Source organism: Oncorhynchus nerka, linkage group LG22 (genome assembly GCF_034236695.1).
Source record: "Oncorhynchus nerka isolate Pitt River linkage group LG22, Oner_Uvic_2.0, whole genome shotgun sequence".
Lineage (NCBI taxonomy): Eukaryota > Metazoa > Chordata > Actinopteri > Salmoniformes > Salmonidae > Oncorhynchus > Oncorhynchus nerka.
In genome coordinates this window covers 40,750,039-40,769,551 of record NC_088417.1, presented here as the reverse complement: position 1 = coordinate 40,769,551, position 19,513 = coordinate 40,750,039, and positions in this window count along the sequence as shown.

The following is a 19,513-nucleotide window of genomic DNA, read 5'->3' as shown; positions in this document are numbered from 1 at the left end:
CAAAGGTAAATTATTTTATTTGAATGCTTTTCTTGTTTTTGTGAAAATGTTGCCTGCTGAATGCTAGGCTTAATGCTATGCTAGCTATCAATACTCTTACACAAATGCTTGTGTAGCTATGGTTGAAAAGCATTTTTTGAAAATCTGAGATGACAGTGTTGTTAACAAAAGGCTAAGCTTGTGAGCCAATATATTTATTTCATTTCATTTGCGATTTTCATGAATAGTTAACATTGCGTTATGGTAATGAGCTTGAGGCTATAATTACGCTCCCGGATACGGGATTGCTTGTCGCAACAGGTTAACAGTCTGATGGCCTGTTTTTCAGTGTCTCGGTCCCTGCTATGACCTCATCTTCTGGATGATAGCGGGGTGAACAGGCAATGGCTCGGGTGGTTGTTGTCCTTGATGATCTTTATGGCCTTCCTGTGACATCGGGTGGTGTAGGTGTCCTGGAGGGCAGGTAGTTTGCTGAGGTTGAAGAGGTTGAATATGGGCTGCTGCGCCTTCGCCTTCGGTCCACCCACCCCACGCTGTCTGTGTGGGTGGACCAATTAAGTTTGTCCGTGATGTGTACACCGAGGAACTTAAAACGTACTACCCTCTCCACTACTGTCCGGTCGATGTGGATAGGGGGGTGCTCCCTCCGCTGTTTCCTGAAGTCCACAATCATCTCTTGTGTTTTGTTGATGTTGAGTGTGAGGTTATTTTCCCTCACCTCCTCCCTGTAGGCCGTCTCGTCGTTGCTGGTAATCAAGCCTACCACTGTAGTGTCGTCTGCAAACTTGATGATTGAGTTGGAGGCGTGCATGGCCACGCAGTCGTGGGTGAACAGGGAGTACAGGATAGGGCTCAGAACGCACCCTTGTGGGGCCCCAGTGTTGAGGATCTGCGGGGTGGAGATGTTGTTACCTATCCTCACCACCTGGGGGCGGCCCGTCAGGAAGTCCAGTATCCAGTTGCACAGGGCGGGGTCGAGACCCAGGGTCTCGAGCTTAACGACGAGTTTGGAGGGCACTATGGTGTTAAATGCTGAGCTGTAGTCGATGAACAGCATTCTCACATAGGTATTCCTCTTGTCCCGATGGGTTAGGGCAGTGTGCAGTGTGGTTGCAATTGCGTCGTCTGTGGAACTATTGGGTAGTAAGCAAATTGGAGTGGGTCTAGGGTGTCAGGTCGGGTAGAGGTGATATGGTCCTTGACTAGTCTCTCAAAGCAATTCATGATGACAGAAGTGAGTGCTACGGTGCGGTAGTCGTTTAGCTCAGTTACCTTAGCTTTCTTGGGAACAGGAACAATGGTGGCCCTCTTGAAGCATGCGGGAACAGCAGACTGGGATAAGGATTGATTTAATATGTCCGTAAACACACCAGCCAGCTGATCTGCGCATACTCTGAGGATGCGGCTGGGGATGCCTTCTGGGCCTGCAGCCTTGCAAGGGTTAACACGTTAAATATTTTACTTACGTCGGCTGCAGTGAAGGAGAGTCCGCAGGTTTTGGTAGCGGGCCGTGTCAGTGGCACTGTATTGTCCTCAAAGCGAGCAAAGAAGTCGTTTAGTCTAACTGGGAACAAGACATTGTCGTCCGCGACGGGGCTGGTTTTCCTTTTGTAGTCTGTGATTGACTGTAGACCCTGCCACATACCTCTTGTGTCTGAACCGTTGAATTGCGACTCTACTTTGTCTCTATACTGATGTTTAGCTTGTTTGATTGCCTTGCGGAGGGAATAGCTACACTGTTTGTATTCAGTCATGAAGTTAGTTCAGGGCCATCGATGTGTCTGCTTGGGGGGGAATATATGTGGCTGTGATTATAATCGAAGAGAATTCTCTTGGTAGATAATGCGGTCGACATTTGATTGTGAGGAATTCTAAGTCAGGTGAACATAAGGACTTGAGTTCCTGTATGTTGTTATGATCACACCACGTCTCGTTAATCATAAGGCATACCCCCCCTCCCCTCTTCTTACCAGAAAGATGCTTGTTTCTGTCGGCGCGATGCGTGAAGAAACCAGCTGGCTGTACCGACTCCGATAGCGTGTCTCGAGTGAGCCATGTTTCCGTGAAGCAAAGAACTTTACAGTCTCGTATGTCTCTCTGGAATGCTACCCTTGCTTGGATTTCATCAGACTTGTTGTCAAGAGACTGGACATTGGCGAGTAGTCTGCTTGGGAGCGGTGCACGATGTGCCCGTCTCCGGAGCCTGACCAGAAGACCGCTTCGTCTGCCCCTTTTACGGCATCGTTGTTTTGGTTCGCCGGATGGGATCCGATCCATTGTCCTGGGTGGTGGGCAAAACAGAGGATCCGCTTCGGCAAAGTCGTATTCCTGGTCGTAATGATGGGGAGTTGACGTTGATCTTATATCCAGTAGTTCCTCCCGACTGTATGTAATAAAACCTAAGATTACCTGGGGTACCAATGTAAGAAATAGCATGTAAAAAAATAAAAATACTGCATAGTTTCCTAGGAACGCGAAACGAGGCAGCCGTCTCTGTCGGCGCAGGAATTTCTTTGATTTCTGATGTACTGGGCCGTACGCACTACCCTTTGTAGTGCCTTGTGGTTGGATGTGATGCTCTCGATGGTGCAGCTGTAAAACCTTTTGAGGATCTGAGGACCCATGCAAATCTTTTCAGTCTCCTGACTGTCTTGGTGTGCTTGGACCATGTTAGTTTGTTGTTTGTTGGTGATGTGGATGCCAAGGAACTTGAAGCTCTCAACTTGCTTCGACTTGCAGGTGAACTCTGTCACAGGTCCTGGACAAGTACACAACACTCTCCTTCACAAAAGTAATATGTGTGAATGAGACATAGGCCTAGAGTGAGAAAGTGTATATATTTAGTCATGGAAGAAAAACATCTCCATAAAAAAATTGAAATAAAAGAAGTACAACATTTTGAACATGGCAATAAAGGAAATATTTAAAATGTCAGAAAAATCACTTATTTTTAGTTAACCCAGATATGACCATCTTTCCACTGCTTACAAAATGTTTGTGTTAGAACACTCTACCACTTGCAGTGTCTACAAGCCTGTACTGAGTCATCGGCCTAGATAAGACAGGAGAACAAGGAGAGGTGAGAGACCTACTGTTGATTGAATCAGCTGCAGCCAAATAGCCATGCAGTGTATCAGTGCACCCACACACCTAACACTATTTGAATGTTTTTAATAAGCAGTCGAGATTCAAGCCGTGGCCATAGTGGTCAGGAATACAAACACCAGCCAGAGACTGCAGGGGTCCTTATCAGTGTCAGCAGGGCTTAACCTGTCAGCTCTGTCTTTTCTTCGTCTGTCCGCAGGCCATTCCATCACGCTGTGTATATACAGTCAGATACAACATGTCAGGCTTTAGCTTTTCCTCTCGCAGGTCAAAGAGGGCTGACAGAAATATGAGAGATGCTTATACAACCCCATCGTGTCCCGTTCCGATGCTAGCAGAGGCTCCAGAGCGCACTGGGAGGGAGGGGGGGGGGAGGGGGGGTTAGAGGGGTCTTGCTCTGTCCCAGCCCAGCGCTGGGCAGGATCTGGTGCTATAATACTGTCATCATCTATTTTACCACTGATGACCTGATACGGTTTTCTGCCTCTAGTCCCATGAGACTGGACTGAAACCGCACGAGTTTGAGTGTGTGCGTGTGTGTCTGTCTCCCTTATGTAAAAAAACACTTTCATTTCACATGTGATCTTATGTGAAACTAATGTGATAATATGTGACCATGTAAAAGCATCATATGAAACTACACGTGAAAACATTTGAGCACGTGAAAACATGACCTCGTGAAATAAATGTGATGACATGGGGATGCAACATTTCAACATGTGATGCCATGAAACTACACCTGACAACATTTGAGTTCCACATGTGAGATTTAAATTTTTACTTGTGAAAGTTTTTCACATGTGAAAGTGCAATTCCACATGTGAGAGTGTAAAAATGAAAATTCAACATGTGAGTTGAAAACATGTTATTCTCCTCCTCAAGCTGGTGTTGAAATCTAAATTGTCAACATTTGGTTTCACATGTGAACAATTGACCTCAATATTTCAACTAAAGATGTGAAAACAGCTATTTCACATGTAAAAATAGGATTTCACATGTGGAAATGCGATTTTCACATGTGAAACTACACATTTAACATGATTTTTTGTATGGGAAGTAATGAAATGGTACAGGGGTTTTAAGGTAAGTGGTATGCTGTTCAGCTAAAAGGGTGTAAACATCTTTAATCAACATGATTACATTTGACATGATCACTTAGTGCTGACCTTTCAATATGACCCCCCTGGGATTTGAACTCACAACCTATGGATTTGGGATACAGCTGAGCTTTCTGCTGTGCCACAAAGTCTTCGGCGTACTTAGAAGTCTCCTACAGATTCATTACCTAAAATACATCGCTGCACTTAGCAAAAGAGTGCCATCTGCACTGCTATTTTAGTTTTCAGTAAATCTGACTATTCGCTCATCATTGATTTCATTTATTTATTTCAGCAATTTGAGGGTTTTCAGTATAGTTGTCTAATGTTGCTGGAGCATACTATGTAATTTTTGTTCACAGGGCATCACCTGCAAAATCTCATGTGAAAAATATTCACGTGAAACTTCATGGGAAATATCATCACATATGATTTCATGTGTGAAATTAAAATGTATGTGAGAAAAACGTGGCAATTTCACATGTGAAATCATGTGTTTTTTCCATAAGGGATGTGTGTGCGAGTGTGTATTTGCTATCAGTGTGTGTGCGAGTGTGTATTTGCTATCAGTGTGTGTGCATGTGTGTGTGCGAGTGTGTGTGCATGCATATGTGAGTGCGTGCGGCCAAAGCGTGCGTGTGTGAGAGTTTGTGCATGCACCCTCGTGTGTGTATGCCTTGGCTCTCTCCTGGTGTGTGGGAAAGAAAAATACACTCTTTTGATGGAAGAAGTCATAAAGTCTGGAGTTGCGGCCACATTTCCTCTACAAGGTGAGGTTCAGATTCCATCCAGAGGAGGGGAGGGGGCAATAAGGGGAGACGACACTCCCCGTGCCCATCCCCCCCATCCCGTGTCCCACACCCCGTGCCTGGGGAGTCTGGAGCTGGGTGGGGGCCAGGGCTCTCGACGCCAGCCTCTGGGCTCCGCGCTCAGGGAGAGGTCACTTGGCTTGCTTACACAATGGCATTATCTCAGTTCCAGCCTCGGCTACTGCAGCGGTGAGCACTTCCTGTCCCTCTGCGAGCACTTCCTGTCCTTGGCATAGTAGCACAAACTGTCCGCCTTCCAAGCAAGTTCTGACACACTGTAGAGCTGCTGGTCGCCAGACTTGCTGTATAAATGTCTGTGGGCGGCTTTCTTGGGAATTGCACAATGAGACTGCAGAGTCCTTTGTGTTGAGTTGTGAGGCAGTGGTGTTAGTTTAAATCACTGGTACGGAAGGCGTATATATGTTAGCACTCAGATCCCCAGACACACACACAGGCTATTAGAGCCTGAACTTGGTCAAAGCCATAGATTTCACATGCAAAGGGTTACCAATTAACTTACTACTAAAGTTGAAACATTATGGTTAATTCATTGGAAAAAATACTATTGTGGATATTCCATCATACTATTTTTTGATAAATATCTTCAATGCTCTTACATGAACTTGTATATTCCCCCCAAAAAACAGATCTGACATGAAAACCTACACGAATGAATGAATATACAAACTAACAACCGAATGAATTCTAAAACACACATAGTTCATTCACTGACCTATAGGACCTACAGGAAGTGAATACAATACATGTGTGTGATAATCTGTGTGATTTTATGAATGTTTAGTCTAGGTCTGATTATGACTAGCACCTGTTTGAAGGGGAAATGGAGGGGAAAGAGGGAGAGGTGTTTGAAGGGGGAGGGGGAGGAGTGAAGAGGAGGTTAAGGAGGGTAGCATGTACTGTAACAGGTGTTCTCAGACATACACCTTCCACCTCTCTCCATCTTCCATCACCGCAATTAGAAATTACACATTTCTTAAGATGATTAATGTCACTTTCTAATTGATATGATATGAGATACCATCCGACCCTCAACCTCCATTTAAGCAAGCTGAGCTGTGAAGCAACAGCTTGTTAAGATCACATGCACCCTTTTTTGAAGCCCCGTAGAATATAGAAACATAGCTAGCTCTCTAAAACTGTAATAATCCGGCTATTCAGTATCATTCCTTTTAATTGCGTAATCAAAGCGATGAATGTATGTTTGACAATAATATTTATAACTTTAAAAAAAATATATATATATATTATTTTTTCTTATTATCTCATGACTAATGTGCTTCATGAGACCGATAGCAGATATGAAATATTGTGCTCAGATTGAATGGTCAGGTGACGTTCAGATGGCTGATGTGAAAGGTTGTGTGGTGGTTGAGTGTGATCGTGTTAATTTCCTACTTCCCTGTGTGAGAGTCTGTGACCTGTGCCGTTTGGAGTCCACAATCCCACAATCCCTCGTGTGAAGCAGATCAGAGAATGAACCAGGGCAAGATCTCGCTTTCTTTTCTGTCCTCAACTGACATACCTGCCAGTCAATGTTGATACAGCATAAGAGAATGTGTTGTCATGGTTAAATAAAGGCAAATAATAATGTCACTGAATACACCGGCCTCTCTTGGAAAAATGGCTGTGTGTGTGTGTGATAGTGAGTGTATGTGTTTGGGGGGTTAGTAGATTCCCTTCCTCAGGGGAATGCTGGGAACATTCCCTGGGCAAGGGGAAACGGGTGCATGAGGAAGTGTGTGCCTCAGACCAGCAGAACAGAGGAAAACCTCTTCTCATTGTTCTGGAGGCTTTAATCTGTCAGGGATCTGCAGAGAATCAGGTGGGAATCTCCTTGGGCATAACTTGTCATTGTTGCGGTCTGTCCCACAGGGACCAGAGGACTCATTCTGATACCCCCCCACACACACACAGAGACACAGAGACACAACACCGCATCACTATTGCCTGCATGTAGTTATGATAAAAACAATGTCTTGTTTATCTCCACAGGTTAGTTTAGAGATGTGTGTATCCGCCTCATCTCCCCGCCTCGCCTTCACTTTCTGTCTGTTTGATTAAACCCAGTCCTGGGTCCCGCCTCGCCTTCATTTTCGGTCTGTTTGATTAAACCCAGTCCTGGGTCCAAGACAAATGTTCAATATTCCTTTAGTCATGCTAACAGGAGGATGTTTGGAAACCTTTCGCCCAAAGTTGTGGTAACCTCTGGATTTGTGGACTTGCGAGGGGTCGAGCAACAATAAGACGGAAACGCAAAGTAAAATAATCAAAGTCCCTTTCCTGAATACAGGACATATATGGTAGGTTTCTTCACTCCTGTAGTGTATGGCTTCATAGGATTTTAAAGCCATTTCTCTTCATCACTGGAATAGAGAAAGGATGTACTGACTGATACAATGAAACTAATGTCAAAACAAACACTCAACATGTTGAAATGGCAAATCACCAGGGATATGATTAGAGGGACTACAAGTAAGATTAGACTTACAGTAAGATTAGAAGATGAGTCACTTTAGGTCACTACTGCAGTCTGTGATGTGATGGGGGAAGTGTGTGTCTGAAACCAAATGAATCCAGACTTCAATTAAGGTACAGTCTGATTACAGTGACCCCCACCTGTCTGTCACAGTGACATTACCTGTGATTGATAGGTCATTGTGTCATCCTCACCATTCTGTGATCAAAGGGATAAAAGTCTCAGTCACTCATAAATCACAATATAAAAATAGAAGCACTACAATGGATAGTGGAATTGCAGGGGTGACCGTTAGTTAACCAGGGAAAGGGAAAACCTTTGTTTCCTTACTCAAATGAACAGAGGTCAGTCCCTAAAGGGAGACAATGATTTCATCCCAAATGGCACCCTATTCCATATATAGCGCACTACTTTTGACCAGGGCCCTGTGAAAAGCAGTGCACTATATAACCATTTCGGTTGTAACCAATCTCTTTCATCTTGACCACTTTTACTGCCCTGACCTGACTACATTCCCACCAGTGACCACTGCATTGTCTTGGCCCCCGGGCTAATTGTGACTTAAGTTTATCATATTGATGACTTTATCAGCAAAGACAGAGGTATGGCCGACTTCCTGACACTTCAGGCTCCTTTTTTAGATCAATCACATGATTAGGGTCAACATTGGACGCCCCTTCTTCAAACTGTATTTTGTTCGGCAGTGTAATAATGTTCACAAACTGGTAAGACCCTATCGATTTTGGGTTTTGCGCAGAGAGTGATTTGTAAATCACACATGATTGGTGTGATTCATCGAAGAAAGTCTTAATGTGCAGACACCTATAGAGGCACTTTGGGACAGCCTAAACAGTAGCTAAAAACCTCTAGGATTTGTGTTGCGAGATGATACGGATGACTGCTGGTGAGAGGGTGATAGATTGTATTTAAACGGTGGCATTGTTCCCCTGACAACTAGCTGCCACATAAGTAGTACTCTCCACAACTTCACCTGCATTTAACCATTCCGCCCTGAGAAGTGCCTCAACTCATCTCATCTGACACAAATACAGATGACGCATAATGACACCTTCCTATTTCCATTCCTATATTGCAACACATTTAGATGCCTATGCATCCAAGTTTGTGTACCTTTTAACAAACTGGTGAGTGCTGAATATGAGTTAATTCCTAATCTGGGCCCATATCTGTGAATGGGAGGAGAAAGACAGTGGGGCCTTTGTATGTGACAATCAGGGTGTGAATCGATTCACCAGGCGGTCAAATACTCCTCTCTCTTTGATGTGTGGCCTTTGCCTGGTCGAGGTGCTAAAGCGTCACCGCAGAACAAAACGCTGATACCCTCGAAGGTAACACCATGTTGGCGACTGGAGCGACCAATGCCGATCAATAGCCTGTGATCAGTGGTCTACTGCCTCTCTCTCTCTCCCTTTCTCTCTCTCTAGGCACAGACAGCGAATCTGTGGATCAATATGGTGAAGCGCGTGAGCTGGAGAAGAAGAGTTAACTCTCAGACTGAAGATAAGAGAGACACCATTGCATCCAGCTATAAACAGCTGTATCACTGATCTGGTTTCATTGGACTTTTAGATTGATTCAATACAGTGCCTTGTGAAAAACTGTATGCTATTGCAATCATGCCAGTACTGTATATTATGGTCATGTGTGTTTTGTTGATTGTTGTGGATCATTGTGTATGTTGCAGATATTTTATGTCATACATTGGAAGTTATTGCAATTGGGATTATTTTTTTTTCACATCAAAGGTCATTTCCAGAACTTCCTCACATACGTAGTGACTTCTCCTTTGATGGTTTGTGGTGACATGCTCCTCACAACTCTCATATCCCCTTCATGTACAATGATCACTGCACCTTCACAATGATACTGACATAATACATATGCAGTGCCTTCAGAAAGTATTCACACCTGAATTGGATTAAGTAGAGATTTTTTGGTCACTGGCCCATAATGTCATGGTCACTTTCTTAAACAAATTAATTCAAAATGAAAAGCTGAAATGTCTTCAGTCAATAAATATTCAACCCCTTTGTAATGGCAAGCCTAAATAAGTTCAGGAGTAAAAATGTGCCCTTAACAAGTCACATAATAAATTGCATGGATTCACTCTGTGTGCAATAATAGTGTTTAACTACCTCATCTCTCTACCCAAAACACACATTTTGTTAGGGGGTGGATCAGCTTTAAAATTGAGGATAGATTGTTGCTTCCATCAATGTAATTGTCTGCATCATGTCCACTCCCCCGTCTACTTCCAGCCTATACAGTTGAAGTCGGAAGTTCATATACACTTAGGCTGGAGTTTTTCAACCACTCCACAAATTTCTTGTTAACAAACTATAGTTATGGCAAGTCGGTTAGGACATCTACTTTCCAACAATTGTTTATAGACAGATTATTTCACTTATCATTCACTGTATCACAATTCCAGTGGGTCAGAGTTTACATACACTAAGTTGACTTTGACTTTAAACAGCTTGGAAAATTCCAGAAAATTATTACATGGCTTTAGAAGCTTCTGATAGGCTAATTGACAATATTTGAGTCAATTGGAGTTGCACTGTGGATGTATTTCAAACTCAGTGCCTCCACAAGTCTGGTTCATCCTTGGGAGCAATTTCCAAACCCCTGAAGGTACCACGTTCATCTGTACAAACAATAGTACGCAATTATAGACACCATGGGACCACGCAGTCGTCATGCCGCTCAGGAAGGAGACGCGTTCTGTCTCCTAAAGATGAACGTACTTTGGTGCGAAAAGTGCAAATCAATCCCAGTACAACAGCAAAGGACCTTGTGAAGATGCTGGAGGAAATAGGTACAAATAGGTACTATATCCACAGTAAAACGAGTCCTATATCGACATAAGCTGAAAGGCCGCTCAGCAAGGAAGAAGCCACTGCTCCAAAACCACCATAAAAAAGCCAGACTACGGTTTGCAACTGCACATGGGGACAAAGATTGTACTTGTTGGAGAAATGTCCTCTGATCTGATCAAATCAAATAAAACTGTTTGGCCATAATGACCATCATTATGTTTGGAGGAAAAAGGGGGAGGCTTGCAAGCTGAAGAACAACATCCCAACCGTGAAACACGGGGGTGGCAGCATCATGTTGTCGGGGTGCTTTGCTGCAGGAGGGACTGGTGCACTTCACAATATAGATGGCATCACGAGGAAGGGAAATTATGTGGATATATTGAAGCAACATCTCAAGACATCAGTCAAAAAGTTAAAGCTTGGTCGCAAATGGGTCTTCCAAATGGACAATGACCCCAAGCATACTTCCAATGTTGTGGCAAAATGGCTTAAGGACAACAAAGTCAAGGTACTGGAGTGGCCATCACAAAGCCCTGACCTCAATCCTATGGACAATTTGTGGGCAGAACTGAAAAAGCGTGTGCAAGCAAAAAGGCCTACAAACCTGACTCAGTTACACCAGCTCTGTCAGGAGGAATGGGCCAAATTTTACCCAATTTATTGTGGGAAGCTTGTGGAAGGCTACCCAAAACGTTTGTAACTGTGCTATTTCACAAAAGTTCTGAACGTATATACATTTTACAGACCCCGTATGTTTTACATTTGTTATCTTGTTATTAGTCCCACCCTTCAGCTCAATTCAACCCCTCCCATCTATCTCTTAACACCATCCATTTTGGATTGATTTTTGCCATATATTTTTCAACTGAGCTGTGATGCTTCACAAAAGTACTGAACTTAAAAAAGTACAGCATTAGCTCTAGGTAAATGTTACAATTTTTAAGCCGTTCCTGGACCTGTGACCAAAAACGAGCTTCATATGGACAGTACCAAAATAAATGATCTAATGCCTCTCACTCCTGGCAGCAAAATCTGCAGAGCTGGGAATATTGTATCCCCCATATATATAACATTCTATTGCTTGCAATCATTTTGTATAATAACTTTAATGGAAAAATTCTAAGTTTTGAATCCGATGTCGTTTTGTGTGTCAATTCATAATTGAGATCGAAAATCTCTTCCGAACTAATTAGGAATGTATATGCACAGCAGTCAATTTTTTGGTCCTTAAATGAAACTGGTATATATATTTATTTATCACAATTTTCTTTAACCAATTTTGGTCTTTAATACAGGGCTGACAGACAAGTTCCTTACTTTTTCCCCCTTCCACTTGCCTCTTCCATTTTTGCAGTAATGCCGCAATTAGTTGGTTGTAATTTTGGGTAGACCAGACATTTCCATATGTCTGTGTTAGTTACATGTGTGACATATATAATTTCCATATTTTTTAAATCAATTATTATATTTGAGTTTAACCACAATACGTGTTGTATTATTTGTTCTGTCTTTTCTGGTGGATTAAACTGAAATTGTAAACAACTTTATTTGGCTTGTTTAAAAAATAACAATAATATGGAGATGATTTTGTTTTCAAATAACCAAAAGTGAGCGGTTGTAATCTGAATAAAGGGAAAAAGGCCATTCTTGAACATGGGGTGAGACATTCTTACTAATTTACTAGACAACCATTTCGGATTTAGGTACACCTTTTGTGTGACTGATGCCTTTAGTGAGAGATCTAATGCTTTAATATTTAATCATTTCTGCCCTCCGAATTCATATTCATTATATAAATAGGCCCTTTAAATTTTGACTGGCTTGCCGTTCCAAATATAATTTAAAAAGCAAATAGTTAAACTGTGATATAGCTAAAGAGTTATTCAGGGTGATTTTTCCACAAATAGACAGGTATTTTCCTTTCCATGGTAGCAAGATCTTATCTATTTTTGCTAACGTTCTGTTAAAATTTATTAGAGTGAGATCATTTCTTTCTTTCGGGATATGTATACCGAGTATGTCCACATCCCTGTCAGACCATTTTATTGGTAAACTACACGGGAATGTAAAAGTTGCATTTTTTGTGTGATCCAACACATAATTTGGTTTTAATCCATAGAGGTTAGAAAAAGTATCTAGATCCTCTATGATGCTGTTGAGGGACTCTGATTGTGGATTTAAAAGAAAACATGTATCATTAGCGTACAATGACACCTTTGTATTTAAGCCATGGATTTCTAATCCTTTAATATATATTATTGTTGGATCTAATTTTAACAGCTAACATTTTGATGGCAATAATAAATAGATATGCCGAAAGTGGACAACCATGTTTTACTCCTCTTGACAGTTTCAAACTTTTTCTGGGATGTAGCCATTATTTACTATTTTACACCTAGGGTTACTTTATATAACTTTAACCCATTTTATAAGAGATTCTCCAAAATTGAAATATTCCAGGCATTTATATATAAACTCCAGTCATACTTTATCAAAAGCCTTTTCAAAGTCAGCTATGAAAACCAGGCCTGTGGTCCCCGATATTTCATAATGTTCTATTGTTTCCAGTACTTGTCTTATATCATCTCCAATGTATCATCCATGTAAAAAAAACTGTCTGATTAGGATGAATAATATCTGAAAAAAACAACATTTTAATTCTATGTACTAAGCATTTAGCTAGAATGTTTTGCATCACTGAAGTGTAAGAGGCCTCCCAATTGTTTAAATGGACTGGATTTCTATATACACCACTTGGATCCTGTTTCAGTAATAATGAAATCAGACCTTGTTGAGTGTCTGATAATCTACCGTTTATACAAGAGTGGTTAAAACATGCTAATAATAGTCCTCTGAGTATATCAAAAAAAGTTTGGTATACTTCCACTGGTATGCCATCCAGCCCTGGAGTTATCCCAAACTTATTGGCTTTAATTGCATCAAGAAGTCCCTCTGTAATTTGGCCTTCACATGAGTCTTTCGGTACAGATGTTAATTTTACATTATTAATAAGAAGAAAATACATACAATTAGCTTTGGTTAGTGGAGATGGAGGAGACTGAAATTAAAACATATTCTTAAAGTACTTTACTTCCTCTTTCAAAATATAGTTTGGTGAATCATGTGTGACTCCATCATTTGTAACACATTTCTGTCATGGGCGTCGTAAGAAGTGGGCCAAGGGGCAGAGTGGTGAGCATACATTTATTTTTATTTAAGATAAAGATACCCGGTCAACACATAGAAACACAAATCATCTCGTGCCTGCTTCGCTGACTTGCCTCCTCATATCGCCGCCGCTCCGCCTTAGCTGCCTCCATCTCCTCCCTCGGACGGCGATACTCCCCGGCCTGCGTCCAGGGTCCCTTTCTGTCCAGGATCTCCTCCCATGTCCAGGACTCCTCTTTACCACACTGCTTGGTCCTTTGGTGGTTGGTAGTTCTGTCACAGGCGTTTGTAAGAAGTGGACCAAGGTGCAGCGTGGTGTGTGTAAATTTATTTTAATTTAAGATAAATGTCTCCAACAAAACGAGCGTGAAGCTTAACAGGGCTATAGTGCCACTAACAAAGACAACTTCCCACACTGAAAGGAGGGGGGGGGGCTACCTAAGTATGATTCCCAAATCAGAGACAACGATAGACAGCTGTCCCTGATTGAGAACCATACCCGGCCAACACATAGAAACACAAATCATAGAAATAAAGGACATAGAATGCCCACCCAAATCACCCCCTGACCAAACCAAAAAGAGACATAAAAAAGGCTCTATAAGGTCAGGGCGTGACAATTTCAGTAAAGAAATGTTGAAGATTGAAAAACTATTTGGTGCATTTTTTCCCCAAATTCCATCCAGTTCGCTTTATTTTTAGAATATATTACACTGGATCTTTTTTGAATAAGTTCATCCATTTCTTTTTGTTTTTCCTTTAACTTACTCTGAGCCTCTATAGTGTCGTTTTTATTTCCTTTGTTAATATGGACTCTTTTGACCTAAATTGCTTTTGTTTTATAGATAAGTACTGAATTGCATGGCCTCTAAAGGCACATTTAAAAGTGTCCCATTACTAAGGGGATCTGCTCTACCTATGTTATGTCTGAAAAAGTCAGTTATAAATATCCACTAATTCCAATATTTCCATGACATTCATGAGTTTGTAGTGTGATTTGTAGTGTGATTTCCTTTACGGCCCATAGAGGTATTTAAAACCGTATTATAATCTCCCACCATAACAATAGAGTCTAGTGTAGATTGTAGAGATGATAAATTCTTATATAAATATTCAAAGAAACTTGGATCATCATTATCTGGACCGTATAGGTTAATAAGCCATATTTATTGATTGTCCAATAAAAAAAATTAAATCAGCCATCTACCTTGAGGATCTGTTTGGGACAATTTGCACATTTGGATCAAAATTGCTGTTAATTAATATCATCACCCCTTTTGAATTTCTTTGCCCATGGGATAAATATATTTCACCCCCCAGTCCCTTTTCCACAAAACTTAAATTAAAATTGTTGAATGAATTTCCTGTAAACAATAGATATTATATTCCTTCTCTTTTAGCCAGGTAAATATAGAGCATATTTTATTATTATCTGCTAAGCCATTAGAATTATAACTGGCTCAACTTATTTCAACAATTACTATAACGAGACACAAGTTTAAATTCTATTTATCATAATATATGTTTGTAAACATACCATTAAAAAGTAACATGATGATTGAGTGTATATATATATATATATAGCTATATATAGCTATATATAGCTATATATGTATATATATATAGCTGTATCATGATATTTGCATTGATTCGAAGTAAACCTCCAATGGGTCCCCACTATTCTACCCACTAACCCTCATCCCGAGTTGGGTTGTCAACCCAATGCCCGGCAGACCACCCCCGACCCCTGAATCCCATGGCCCCATAGAGACCGGGACCTATCCTTCGAAAAGAGCACACAGTGCCACCCACATAACAGAAGCAGATCAACCGCCAAAAGCATTTCCATCGCCCGCACCTCGATTTGTATTATATATAACTATTAAAATATATACATATGACTTCCGGCAATGGCGAAGCTCTAACAAGATGCGTCTGCGTAGCGTCCTCGAACTTTCAAACAATTTTAAGGCATTTTGACACGGTTTACCTGTTCATTAATAGTGAGTTGGAAGCATTTATTGTATCGCCAAAGCAAAAGATGCCCAATATGTCAAAGCCTCAGACGAGGCATGGAAAAATGCCCCTCTCTGATAGCCCTTCTTTGGCCTCAGCAGATGCTAGCTCGGAAGAAGCACCAGCATGGTTCAGAATGGAGATGGACAAGGGTATAACAACAATCCAAGAGACCCTTTCTGAATGCCTCAGCAAAATTGATGTACTGGTCGATAAACTCCACAAAGACCAGAAAGTCACAAAGGAACGAGTGACAAAGTTAGAAAAAGACCATGCTGACCACCAGGCTGCCATCCTGGACGTCTGCGAGGAAGTGGACCAAAAATACAAGAAGTTGGAAGACTTGAGGAGAAATTTGATTATTACGAAAATGAATTTGAGACTTCAAGGTTTCCCAGAGGCTGTGGAGGGAAGAGACTCGATCTCCTTTCTACAGGAATGGATTCCCAAAATTCTGGATCTACCCCGTCCCGCGCACCCACTGGAGATCGAGAGGGCCCATTGCACCCTACGGAGGTGGCTGCCTGGCCAGGTTGCACCCAGGGCATTTGTCATTAAATTTCTACTGTACCATGACACTGTTCGCATCCTCTCTGCTGCCCGAGCAAAGGGAGAGCTCAAGTACGGAGATGCCAGAATCATGATCTTTCCGGATCTTTCTCCCACACTACACAAGAGGAGGATGGCTTTCTCCCCACTGAAGAGACTTCTGCATCAGGCTGGCTTGGCATGTGGCCTGTGCTACCCAGCGACTTTGTGGATAGAAACCAAGAATGGTGAGCGCACATTTGACTCTGTGAAGATGGCTGAAACATACATGAGGAAATAACTTCCTGACTTGTACATGTCTACTGCACCTCGAGGAACTGTCTTTTGTACTTGGATACAGTGGATAGTGAACTGTTAGCACATGAGGAAACAACAAAATTACTATATGATCGACTGGCTGGTTGGATGGCTGGCTAGATGGCTAGCGTGATAATGACTGGCGAGGTAAAGTTGTATCATAGCTAATGTTGGCTGTGCTATTTAGCCAGCTCGCTAAGTTTACAAGGGTGTACACACTATGCCGGGTAGTTACATTTTTTCTATATACTTTTATTTTACGCAGAGAGGTCCAGTCGGGTTTGGTTAAATAGTTATGTGGCTTTTGACTGGGTTTCAAGCCTAACTATGTTAGTATGCTACTATTACGTTTTCTGGCTTGTTTATTGTTAGAGATGTATGCTAACGTTAGTGATACCGAGGCAGGGATAAGCTACACACTGGCTTTCCGCCTAATTGCCAGCTAGGTGATAGCTTTACACTTGTGTATGTGCGTACACGTGTGTATATATAATATTTTTGGAGGGAGGGTGAATTCAGGAGGATGGTGATTGTTTAACTACTTGTCCCTATTGTATATTTGAGAGATGATAGTTATCATCTGGTAAATGTTTTCATTTATACATCATAGCTTGATGTATTTTTTCCTGACCTGCTCGGGTGTGTTTGTGGTCATCGCTTTTGTCGCCGCGCGGCACAGATTTCAGGGCGCAATGGGGATGCCAATGCCGATTGGTTGACATTTGGGTGTGCGGGTAGGCTCTATTGGTGACTATGAACGTACCCAAGGTTTTTGTTGTTGTTGTTGTTGAGACATGCTCAAGTGGGGCTAAATAGTCTGGTCATTGTTGTTGTAATCAAATTGTATTTTGTTACTTGACTAACAATATTTTCATGCCACAAGGAACAGTCAATGTACTTCTAATTCCATATACATATCATTTAGAATTAACCTAATTCGAACAATGCTATGCATAGCAGGTACATTACATCTAGTTTAAAGACTAGCGTCTAAGGATATGGGTTCTTTAACTGCCTCAGTTGGGGAGGGGGTTGGGTGGGTTTGTGGTAGGGTCAGGGTATTAGCTAACGAGATGTTTACTACTTTATACTTTCATAATTTCCTTTTGAACAAGTTGAATAGACTCAATGCAATTTTGTTTCTTTCCTTTTCCCTGTTTCTTATTTTCTTTAAAGATGTCGGCACCTAATAACTATACATTTCTGACACTTAAAATTAGGGGTACTAAAATGCCCAGTCAAGCGCAAACGAATTCTGAATTATCTAAAGCAGCATACGGTTGATATACTGTAGCTCTTCTTCAGGAGACACACCTGACTGACTCTGAGCATGATAAACGGAAGAGAGAGTGGGTAGGTCTATTAATCTTTCACCTCTCGGGCAAGAGGGGTGGCCATACTCATTAATAAGCATTGCCCCTTCCAGATACAATCTCAGGTTAAAGACAAAGGGGGTAGGTTTGTGATCATTCAAGGTTTCATTAACACTGAGCCCATTACCATTGGGAACGTGTATGGGCCTAACCATGATGATCCTAAATTTTACCAAGACATCTTTTTAAAGTTAACGTGCCCATCATCGGAGATAATAATGGCAGGGGATTTTAACTTGATACTGGACACTTCCAGTGATAGATCTTCCTCTAATAGTATCAACCTCACACAGGCAGCTAAAATGTTAAAAGCAGAAATGAAATATTTTGGACTTGTAGACTTATGGAGATTTCACAACCAAAAGGTTAAAGAACACTCATTTTACTCCCCTGTCCATAACAGTTACTTTAGAATTGACTTATTTCTTATTCCTGCAGCCAATGAAAGTTTAACTACTGGGTGTAAGTACTTACCAAGATGTATATCAGATCATTCTGCCCTGCTGGCTTCAGTACCTGTCAGTAGAGCACAGCCACCCTCAAGAAGATGGAGGTTTGGCACATACTTACTAAATAATCCCACATTTGTAACATTTCTGAACACTCATATAGACATATTTTTTAGCACCAATAACAACTCTGCCTCCCTCCTAATTTTATGGGAAGCTCTCCTTGCGTATCTGAGGAGGAAAACATATCCTTTAGTTCAGGTGCTCGTAAGATGTATAAGGCTCAAGTAGATTCGTGGAGAATGAAATTAGAGATCTGGAAAATGAACATAGTGTAACATTTGACGACTCAACTCTGCAAAAATATGACTCAAAGCGATTGGAATGTAACACCTTGACAACCCATAAAGCGGAAAATGCTCTTAGGAGAACAAATCAAAACTACTACGAACATGGAGATAAAGCAGGAAAGTTTCTTGCTTGGCAGATAAGACGAGAGGAAGCTGGTAGAGTTATTAGCTCTATTAAGCTACCCAATAACGCAGTTGTTCACAGTCCTCAGAAAATGAATCTAGTCTTCAGGGAGTTTTATGGAACATTGTACAAGTCTGAAGGGGATGCCCCTGCCACAATGCATGAGTTTTTGAACAAACTCAATTTACAAACGGATGAGAATAGAGAGCACTTAGAGAAAGAGATTACATCAGAGGAAATGAGGGAATCCATTTTCAACACTGCTGGGGCACAATCACCAGGGTTAGACAAATTCCTTATTGATTATTTTTACCCAAACTAATTGAGCCTCTTTGCAGCATGTTTAGTTATGTTTAGTTGTGGCATAGAGACAGAAAAGTTCCCAGACACACTTGAACAGGCACTGATCACAGCTTTGTTAAAACCTGGGAAAGATCCTCTGCTTTATGTGTCGTACAGACCAATATCTCTATTGAACACTATTGATTCTTGCGAAACTCATAGCTCTCAGACTGGATAAGGTTCTTCCGGACTTGGTTGATATGGACCAACCAGGCTTTGTAAGAAACCGCTCATCTCGTGATAATATCACAGATAATTTCATATTATGCATTATGTAGAGATTGACCAAGAATCTGTAGTGGAAGCTTTATTAGATGCGGAAAAAGCTTTTGACCGCATAGAATGGAACTACCTGTTTGAAGTTTTACAGAGGATGAATATTGGACCTCAGTATATAGGTCTGATTAGATTACTGTACAAATGTCCGGTAGCTCAGATCCTGACTAATGGAAACATTTCCTCACAGTTCTCCCTATCACGTGGCACAAGACAGGGTT